This window comes from Gallinula chloropus (assembly GCF_964237585.1).
Source record: "Gallinula chloropus genome assembly, chromosome: 3".
In the NCBI taxonomy this organism is placed as follows: domain Eukaryota; kingdom Metazoa; phylum Chordata; class Aves; order Gruiformes; family Rallidae; genus Gallinula; species Gallinula chloropus.
In genome coordinates, this window is record NC_140087.1 from 59,607,192 (window position 1) to 59,618,691 (window position 11,500).

The following is an 11,500-nucleotide window of genomic DNA, read 5'->3' on the forward strand; positions in this document are numbered from 1 at the left end:
TAACCAGGTGTTTAGAACCCCATTTAAATGAAAATAATAATCTATGCAGAATGCCTGTTTTCTTTAAGGACCCTAGAGGAGAATGAGTTCAGTACTGTATTCCCAGTGGGAAAATAAGATAAGGAAACAAAAAATTTTTTCTTAAATACAAAACCTGGTGATGAACATGCTGGGTGTTTGTGCCATTCTTGCTTCAGATGTGAATTCGGCAGAGAAGCAGCATGAAGGGTCTGCAGCACGGTCAGCCACATGGTTGGGAAGGAAGTATGTAGTACCTCTTTGAGAAGGTTAGAAGTTACTCTTCCAAGCATCCTTGTACATCTACTAGGAGCAGAACAGCATTCTGCATTGTCTGAGACCCATGAATAAAGCTGAATGGTATGCCAGTAAAAAGAAGCTCCTTTTCTTTGGCAGTGTAGAATTTGAACTTGACTCATTTTTTCATCAAATTAGTAGTGGAGCAGACAGTAGACCATCTTACATCTGACACCTAAAATTCACGTTGTCCAAATTCAGCACTTTATTTTGGCAAGTGGCTATGCATTCAGCTTTTAGGTCTTTACTTCTTGGATGATTCAGAGTACAGTAATTCAGGAAGTAATATTTTAAATCATCCAGTACAAGGAATGAGGCCACTTTCTCATGCTGTTGCAACCATCCAAAGCTATTCCTTTCATGGTCTAAAAGAAAGGGGAAGGGATAGAAAAATGTTCGGAGGGAACTGCCAGCAAATGCCATACATTTTGTATTTCATTTTTCAGTCTTTTTAGTGTTCAACTGTTCCAAGGTCTGAAGCATTTCATTTAATAAGATGATATTAATTTTGGAAACAACACCAGATCCAATCTTCTTGCCAAGTAGACAGGCCTGTTTTGATATCTTAGTAATGAATAGCACCTTCAGCCTTGACTGTTACTAACTCTTGTAATGCAAAGTTGGCATCATTATAATGTTCTTAGGTCTTTTCTTTCCTGACCCAAAAATGAAAGATTTTATCAAGGCATGACTTACATTCCAGCAGTATGGACAATTTCTTTATTGCTGAAAGTGTAGCTTTAAAAATCTATAGATCCTACTTATGAACAAAAAATTCCTTATACAGCTGTATTGTGTTGTTTCCACATTTGTTTAAACACAGGAGTCTGGCTAAGGAATATACAAATGATTCATAAAAACATGCCTATGTTACACATGTGTGAACCACATGGAGAATAACATGTGGACTTCAAACTCAAGGCATGGGCTTCCCCTTTTACAGCTATCAGAAGTAAGAATACTCCAAGTAGGGACACTTTTTCAATAACATTTTTGAAACCTTAACCTCAGAGGGTATCAAAAATGTCTCTCGTGAGATATGCAGCCACACATATTGCAGACAGCTGCTTAGAAAAGTTACACCCGCCTGAAAAAGCAAAAAGGATGAAGTCTCTACAGCTCATTCTCTTCAGTAAGTGAGAACCATACCTGGAAGATTGAACTGAGGTATTCTTCATTTACCAATGTATTTATTAGCTATGTGTTAAATTCCTGATTAAATGTAAAAGGTAGCTTATTTTGTAGTCACCATATTGTTTAATGTCATGCAGGAGGTAGAAGTGATAGTTTACACAGTCACTGGAAGCAAAGAGGATCCCTGTCTTCATATATGGGAACATTGGGTTTGACCTTCAGTTTGGTGAAATCAGCACAGGTCTTCCCACTATCATTGGAAAGCATTGGGCCAGCCTGCCTAGCAGTGTTATTGTTGAAGTTATATGTTTCAAAACACTGCCTTTCAGACCAGTGGTAACTGCTGTATAAAAAAAAAAGGTGCTTATTATTGCCCAAGGAGGTACAGGCAACTGCTGACTAATAATAGTTTTACTCTGATGAGGAAGGATGTCGGATTGCTCTGTTTATGAGGGACCTTACAGCACCATTCTGGTACCTGAAGGGGGCTTGAAGGAAAGCCGGGGAGGGACACTTTACAAGGGCCTGTAACAATAGGACAAGGGGTAATGGCTTTAAACTGGAAGAGAGTAGATTTAGACTAGATAGGAGGAGGAAGCTTTTCAGTCTGAGGGTGCTGAGGCCCTGGCACAGGCTGCCCAGAGAAGCTGTGGCTGCCCCCTCCCTGGCAGTGTTCAAGGCCAGGTTGGATGGGGCTTTGGGCAACCTGGGCTAGTGGAGGGTGTCCCGGCCCATGGCATAGGGTTGGAACAAAGTGGTCTTTGAGGTCCTTTCCTACCCAAACCAGTCTGTGATTCTATGTGTCACACAAGTGTGCAAGGACATTAGCTCCAACACCCAACCAATAGAGAGGTCAAATTTTATCCTAACATGCAATGTCCACTGAAGATTTCCTCAAGCCACTTGGCTTTCAGCTTAACACAAACTGTAAATCTTTCCAATGAATCTCTGTGCATGTGTGAACTGAATTTCTCTGGGTATGGCTGTGTCTCTGTATTCCACAGTGCAACAGCAACAGGAACCTGGACATTAGCTGTGACTCAGGAGTTCTCCATCCACTCTTAGGACCTGACAAAAAAGTCTTTCACACGCAGGGACCCAATGAACACTAGAAGGCTGTGGCTTGTGCTGCAGGATCTTCTCCAGTGTTTTGTTAGAAAGTGAAGAATGATTATATTAATGTCAATACAGGCTACCTCATAAAACACTTCTTGGCTTTGCACACTCTGCTTTTTTTCTTATGAAACTGCTCTACCACAGTGCAATACCAAGAAAGCTCATTCTGGAGTAGGTGCAGGAAGGGCAGGGTTAGGGATATGGATGGACATAACATGGGAGTCATCACATAAAAATGAGGACTAAAATAATGCCTAATATTTCCTTACAGGAAATCCACAGCATGGCACAAATAAAGTAGGGTGATGCTCTAGCAGTCCAAATAGCAACAAATGGTAAGTGTTTTGGGACTGAGAACTGTGGTAACTATTGACAAAAAAGCAAGCTGTATTTCTCTGTAATGAGACCAATAGGTGCAACTCTGGAAAATAATTATCCTGAGACAGGGACTTGAACTTGGTATGCTGATGCCAGGATAGCTGAAGTGGTAGCTGATCCCACATGCCAGGGCTGCCCTGCCCTGACATGGGCATCAGGAGACAGGAGAATGTGCTCCAGTGGAGGCATTGAAAGTGCCAGCCACATATGTAACTTATCATGGAAAGTATATATTCCCACCGGCTCCACCAGTCAGATACTCTGAAGCCATGGAAAATGCCACAAAAGATAAGCCATACACCTCTTTGTTCGTTCCACTTTGTTTAAATTGTTCTCTGCTCTGCAGGGTTTTTATCAGAGCCATTCATACAAAAGGCATTAGTCTGCTTCTGATAAGTATTGCTGATATCATTACTGCTGAAGGATTGCTAGGGGCATTTATTTCTGAACAATGAACAATGGGACATCAACAGCATGTAATCTGTGATTTATCCACTCTTCTATTAAGATGCTTACTGCTGCCTCTTTGTATTTGAATAAAAACTCTATCTGGTCATAAAAACATTACAGGTTGGAGTGGCGGAGCACCCCAGATCCCACTGTCTTGAACACAGGACAGCTCAGGACTCAGTGGGGTTTAGCAAGCTGGGAAAACACCAGTTTAGCCTCTCAGGTTTGGCACTACTTTCTGTGGAGGTCCGAGCAGCTGGGGGAATCCTGGAATTATTGTTCATTTTGACAGTACTACATTTTTATAGGACGAAATTTTGAATGAAAACAACTTATGGCAGGAATGCTTTGGTTTTGTTTTTTTTTTTTTAACTTAAATGCTAGCAGAGAAAAGAGAGAATTTCCTTGTCTTAAAAAGGGAGGGAAGAAGAAGAAGAAGATCAGATCCTATATTTTTGAAGGAGAATTAAGAGGAGGTATCTCTGCCAGTCTTTCAATGACAGACGAGCATGATATCTCAAATACACCAAAGACAGAGACACATTGTGAGTTTCATCAGACTGCTATCCACGTGAATGTTCTTGAAAACTGTAGCTGCAATGTCATCAAAGAAAAAACATTTTTTTCTTTGTTCATTACTAGCTGGTATAATTTTGGAAGGAAAAAAAGAAAACTTGTACTAGAAATTCCACTGAGCCAATCTGATTATTAAGATGTGCCAGTTGGTTTCCTAGAGTTGCATTAGAAACATCTGGCAGAAAAGGTTACTTCTTGGTCTGTATTTAAATAAAAAAAAAAAAAGAAATCTTCCCCAACCTGCTTCATTAATCTTGAGAGACATTAGCAGTAGCAATAGTTCATTTAATGTATTTCAAAAATAATAGTTGAAGAGTGATCGCAGGGAGATTATTTTGTTGGTAATTACATAGTGTCAGTAAGAGCTCTGTAGCTAGAGCTGTTTTAATAAACCTGGTTTTTAGCTCTTCTTAATTATCCAGGGTAACACAGTTCACTAAGCATGTCACTTGGCACAACTCCTTGCAAAGCAGAAATTTCCTGAAAAGTTTGTTTATAAAAGAGGTAGGGGAAGAAAGGGGGGTGCTGAAAGTGAAAGATCCAAAGTTGGCAAGCACAATTGCCCATTGACACTCAATCCCTAATTTTGGTATTGCTAGATGAAGCTATCCAGTTTAGAGCCATGAGACTCTGCCTGGCTTAATGGTCAGGCACAATGCTTGGCTCTGCACTGGGGAGCCATAAGAGACAGTGCAACTTGGAACTACAGCATTTTGCAGACGTCTCAAGGTTGTCCAAGATGGTTTCCTTGTAGCTGGACTGAATTTCATCACTAGATGGTATAAAAATGTCCAATCCATCTTGAATGCACTCTGAATATTTTTGGTGAGCTCACTGAGCTTTGTTTGAATCTGATCCATCACATATGATGAAAACGAACCTGCTACTACCTGTGACAGTCAGGTTTAAAAATGCCCCACAGTTTTACTTCTCTGTTCTTTGGCACTGCTGTGCGTATTAGCTAAGATACATTCACTGCATGAGCAGGTGTAAGAGCAAATAAAACCTTTAAACTTTGCCTATGTTACGAAAAGACCATCCAGTACTGCCTGTGCTCAGAATGTTTAATTAAAAAGAAATGTGTCAGTGTATAGCAGAGCAGTCCCATCTTATCCACAGAGCTGCATGGGACATAAGGCTCATTTAAATGCCCTCAGAAAGGTGCTTTTTCGGTTGGGTTTTTTTCTAATAATTTATTCTTTGCAGTTGCAAGATACAACAGAAGTTTATATATGTCATCAGTTTGAATAGTAAATCTTTAAGAACGGGAAAAAAAAACACAATCAGGAATGTTGTACGAACATTTCTGAATTTCACCCCTCATTTTTACATGGGATGTTTGCAAATTTAAACAGCTTCAAACACTTTACCCAGGTGAATTTTGAATGGGAACTTTTACTGTTGTAAAATCTGAGGGAACAATTAATGAGTATATTTTTACTATTTAACATTTATAAGCATTTAATGAGTGTTAGTGACAGGCAAATTAATTGAAATTAAAGAGTTTCTACCCAGAATTAAAGCTGTGCATCCAATTTTTGCTTAAAATCTTAGTAGTTTGAAGTAATATGGATTTAGCAATGAAAGTACAGCTATTTCTAATTATTACTGTGTCTGACAGGATGCATATGTTTATGGAATAATCTATGCATAACATGAAAAAGCTCTTTTTACTGTTTTTGAAACAATGTTTACATCAAAGTAAAACATATGTGTGATAAAAGAACAAAGAAGAAATCCCTAGTTGCTAGTCCTATTTGAGAACTATATATAGGATATTTACAACATTTTTTGGTGTGGTAGAACTCTGTGTGTCAGGATGATTAATTAACAGACATGAAAAGTTAAAGGACCGTGAAGGGCTGAGGAAGATATAGCATCTCCTAAACTATTAGGATAGGTAGAAAGGAACACTGGGATTTGTCAGGGGCTCGCTGTAAAGTTTTATTATTACTCAAAAGGCACCTGGGCCCAAAGCATCAAGTGGAAGCAATTTTAAAAATCAAAGGAGATAAACTATGTGAAAAAAAAAAAAATTAGTAAGTAGTTTACTCAGAGGATTTGTAACAGGATCTGGAGCTTTCATCCCAAACCAATTAACAATGACCAAGACTAAGTCTCATCAGGAATAAATTGGGCAGATGTTCCCACCACAAAATCACCACTACAGCTGACAACAATTGACATTATTATTGGTCATGTCAACAGCAAGCCAATGATTACATGGCTATGAGCTGTGACCCTGGCTGGAGGCCAGATGCCCCCGCAAAGCTGCTCTATCACTCCTCTCCTCAGATGGTCAGGGGAGAAAAAATATAACAACAGGCTCAAAGGTTGACATAAGGGCAGGGAGAGATCATCCACCAGTTACTGTCATGGGCAAAACAGACTCAACTTATGGAAAAATTAATTTAATTTGTTACAAATCAAGGCAGAATAGGGCAATGAGAACTAAACCAAATCTTAAAACCTCCCCTGCCCCTCTTCTTTCCAGGCTCATCACTCCCAAATTTTCTCCCTCCTCCCACCAAGTGGCACAGGAGCATGAGGAACGGGGTTTGGGGTCAGTTCATCACACGTTATCTCTGCTGCTCCTTCCTCCTCTGGGGCAGGACTCCTCACACTTTTCCCTGTGCTGGTGTGGGGTCCCTCTCACAGGAGACAGTCCTCCATGAACTTCTCCAACATGAGTCATTCTCACAGGTTGCAATTCTTTACAAACTGCCCTGGTGTGAGTCCCTTCCACAAGGTGCAGATCTTCAGGACCGATCTTCTCTACTGTGGTCTCTTCTCTCTACATGGCCTGTTCCATCATGGACTTCCTATGGGGTCACAGCCTCCTTCAGGTGTCTCCACCTGCTCCAGCATGGGGTCCTTCCCAGACTGCAGATGGAATCTCTGCTCTCCATCATCCTTCATGGGCTGTAGAGGAACAGCCTGCCTCACCATGGTCTTCTCCATGGGCTGCAGGGGACTCTGCTCAGGCACCTGGAGCATGTACTCCCCTTTCTTCTTCACTGACTTTGGTGTCTGCAGAGTTGTTCTCACATCTTCTCACTCCTCTCTACAGCTGCAATTGCACAGGTCTTTTCCCTTTCTTAACTATGTTATTCAAGAGGCACCACCACCACGGATCATGGGCTTGGCCTTTGGCAGCAGTGTGTCCATCTTGGAGCCAACTGGCATTGGCTCTGTTGGACATGGAGGAAACTTCATGCAGATTCTTGCAGAAGCCACGCTGTAACCTTCCCACTTTCTCTACCTTGCTACTAAAACCTTGCCGCACAAATCCAATACACTATGAAATACTGTCCTTCCAGAAAGGCTTTAGGATGACTGCAAAATTATGTCTAGTCTGTGTCCAACCTGGGAACAGACATTGCTTTGGTTTCTGTTTGAAGAATTATAATTGGACTGATTCTTTTATCAGACACAAGTGTGGTAAATCAGGATTGCTGATTTAAAGCATCTTCAATGACATCCATGGAAAATGTTCAACATAAAATCTTCAGATGGAAGGACTGCATTGGGTCACTGGCTAGTGGAGGCTATTCATCATTTTTCTCACCAATAAGTTGAAAGCAATGTCACACAAGGAAGGAGAGACTTCCCTGCTGCACATCCCTCCTAGTAAGAGCTCAACTGGTAAAGTTGTTGAGCAGTGAAAGAAGAGTCTGACCCAAACATTTTGTTGGCAAATGGGAACTGCTTTGGTAATGAGCCTTCCAGTTCTTTCCCTTGTGGAGTAAGACATGATGAGTTTGCCTCCTCTTGCTCTCTGATGACTGTTTTTGACCATTCAGATATAAAAATGCATATTTTGAATAATGCTAATTTTCTTTCACTCTTTCTTTCATGTTTTCCATACCTTCCATTAGTTCTACAATTAGAATAATATTTAGTTAGCTAAAATGACATGGTTTAAGTGTGACTACTGTGTCTGGAGATAATGTGAGCAAACATCAGCATGAAATTTATAGGTACAGAAACATAAATAATTCTTTAATGAGTCCTTTCAATCTTAGCATAATCAGTGGGAAACTAAACCAGTTGGGGGGGGGGGTGTGTCTCAACCATGGAAATATAAACTCACAGCAGGATTGGCTGATCGCTGAAAAACTTAATTTTGGATAAGAGCCATTTTTAAGAAAAGAGCTGTTTACTCAGCCAGGGAAGTTTGGCTGTAGCGAGTAGACATCAGAATTGTTTATTATTGGAACCCAGAAGCACATTAATTATGTGATTTGAGTGACTGGGTAGCATCAGCACCACAGGTTTTGCACGTCAAATGCCTTCATCTTGCATGGCGTAAACTGACCCCTGAAGTGCACGTCTGTGCACTAGAGGTTAAAGGAGGACTCTCCTCCATCCCCACCCAGGGTCTCCCAGGGTGGCTGCACTGCAAATTTATGTTTTCAGGATATCAGAGCGCTTTGATATACGGCACGGGGCAGCAGCGTAGCTTCAATTTCACTTACATGTTGTGATTTCCTATGAAAGATCATCTGTCATTGGGAGTTCTTGTAACACATTTGCAAATAAGGTCAAACAATTTGTTCAGAGGTGAACACGGTAAGTATAAACACGTTGTAAATATTTGAGTATGAGTTTAATGGTGTTTGAGAGGCTTGCACAAAAAACCTCACAAATAAAATCTCTATATTTAAAAACAAATTAGAAACTTGCACATTATTTTAGCCTTTGGTGGGCATTCATCATCATTACGGACACATCTGTTTATTTTGGTTTGCATTGAGGAAAAGGGAACATTTAGAAAGGCCCAGAGAGGGCGGGCAGCACGGTGCCGTGGTGCTGGCTGGGCCCTGTGGCCAGGCTCCGGGGCTCCAGTCAGCCCTTGCAACTACCAGTTGCCACTGTAGGCCTGTGCCCACCATCACACTGGGAGAGGCTGTGCCCTCCCATGTAAAAACCCACTACAAATATTTTTGGAGAGCAATTGTGTTGTACAGGAGGACCAGCTCTAGTTTAGTGACACTCTTGGATGGCAGCAGACCAGTAATGGGTAGTGAAGGGACAGGCAGGCACTGTGGGCAGCACAGGGCTCAGTGCACTCCTTGGCTCTCTGGGCAGGGTGTGAAAAGTGGCAAGTGATTGTCCATGCCGCATTTCATGGAGGTGCTTCATGCTCTGGGGAAGATAAAGTGAGGCTGACACCTTCCCCAGACAACTGTTCTTAGGAATGGAGAAACTCTGGACTTACCTCAAATATATCAATCAAAGCACTACTGGGAATTTCTTCTACATCTTGCTCTGATGTGCCATTCCCACTCCTGGAATAACCTCTGTAGCAAAAGTTCCCTATAGAAACACTTATCACCATACTTCAGCATGCGCTTGCTGAGGAAATCTCTTTCACAAGGGCTTTCAGGTCCCCTTGATAACACTATATTTTGATATGGCTTTTGAATAGAAGAACAAAGGAGAAAGTTTCTAAAATTTTTCCCTCAAATTTACATCCCTGAGTAGTCTCCAACCAAAACTAGACTTAAATTAAACTTAAACCTATTGATTTCTGATTTCAAAAAGGTTTTTAAAAATGGCCTTGAAAGAAGCCTGAGTCACAGTTTTCAGGTCTGCAATATCTATTTTCTGGCTGTTTGTACAGGGCTCAACCCTGCCAACACTGCTGTGCCTAAAGTGAGTAAAACCATACCTGGATGTAGGCATTTGCAGTCTTAACATCTCCAGATACAAAAGTCTGAAACAAAGAACTATGTGTATGTGGAACAGTATCTAAAGCACCTGGCACACTTAGGGGCACTATAATAAATTATAATATTTATTGTGTGCAAATATGCAAATTGCATTATACAAGAAATGTAAAAACCAGTGGATTAAAATATAAATATACGGGTGAGACTCTTGGCATTGAAAGTGACCTCTCTGTCCAGTGAAACACTATAAATGGTATAGGTAAAGAATTCCACTTCATTAATCTTGCTTTTGATCTTCTTGAGTGAAATTTACCCCAGGGTTTCATTTGGCCTCTCCTGAAGTCGTACTATAAATCACATGATGTATAGCTTGCAAAGATAATTATTTTTCTTAGGTTTTCTAAGTATTCCACTGCCATGTTGCCTTTTTTTTTCCTTCTGTGGCATTATAAATCGCAACACCTAGATATGCTTCATACCTGTTACAGGGTACAGTTAAAAAACCAAAAAGGATTCTCAGTGCTGCCAAGAAAGAAGGGAGCACTGGCAGCTGCTTTGGGACCTTGCATGAGCACGCCTGTGTGGGGATAGCTCATTTCCTTCGTGGCTGCAGCCGGAGGAGCAAGCGCTGCATGGCCTTTCACTGCTCCTTGGGGAAGGGTGAGCTATTGCGTAGGGACTGACCTTCCTGTCAGCCCATGAGACACCATAAACCATAACTGGTGGAGGACTGGACTTACACGGTTCTCAGCCAAGATCACACCCTGCTGGAGATTGCTTTGTCCCAGCACAGAAGTGTGAGCTGCTGCAGTAATTCTGCCATGAATGAGAGCCTTTCTTTTGACTCATATACTTTTGTTTCCAGTCTACGGTGTTTTGGCTTACTACTGTGTTGGGGATTATCCCTGCAAAAAGCCAGAGCCTGGAAAATGAGCCATTTTCAGCAGCTATGAAGCTAGGTTTTTAAAAAGTGTTTCCATAAATATGTATATGTATAAAATTGGTTCCACTACAGTGAAGCTAAGTAAATTATGTTAATAAAAATAATATAACAACATTTTAATACTATAATACAAAAATGTAATACCAATAATATTATAATTAATATTATCATTAATACTCATATTTAAAACTTCATCTTTCTGGGTGGTGGTCAAACATAGTGAATTAGACTGTCTTTTTTCCAAGCAGCAAAAGCCCCAGCCATACATAAAACTCCATGCAAACAAATCCCAAATGAGCATGGGAAGGTCCGTGGCAGCTTAGGGAAATGACCCAGCAACAGCTGTAACAGGAGTGGGATCCAAGTAAGGGCCATAAGAGAACTGATGAGGGAGAAGAGGTGGGAACCATTACAATGTACAAGGAGATATTTACATCAACAGTCTGCATTCAGTTCTCTCTACCCTCAAAATCCTACCAAAACCACTGCAGGCAGAGGCAGAGTCATACGGGTACAATTTATGGTCGAATTTGGCACAGACAATGTGCTTCTCCATTGCACTGGGCTGGGGTCCCTCAAAAGTCTGATCAACTAATTCATAAATGCCTTGTGTAGTTATATTGCCCTGTATTAACGTAAGTGAGATAATATATTGTTATTACTTCATAAGGTCTAATACAAAGTTAATGAAAAAAAAAATCCTTGGCACTGCAGAAGCTGTGAAACTATATACACTTAAAAGAAAATACTGTAACACAGAGCAGCTCTGAACGCTTTAATGTCTTTAAAAAATTCCTCCAGTCCTGGAGGGTATGTGGAATTTCTTTCATACTGGAGCACTCCAAAACATTACATGTCACGCACCAGAGACTAAACTGAAATCATGTCCTTTGCTCATCCTTTTAAGGACTCA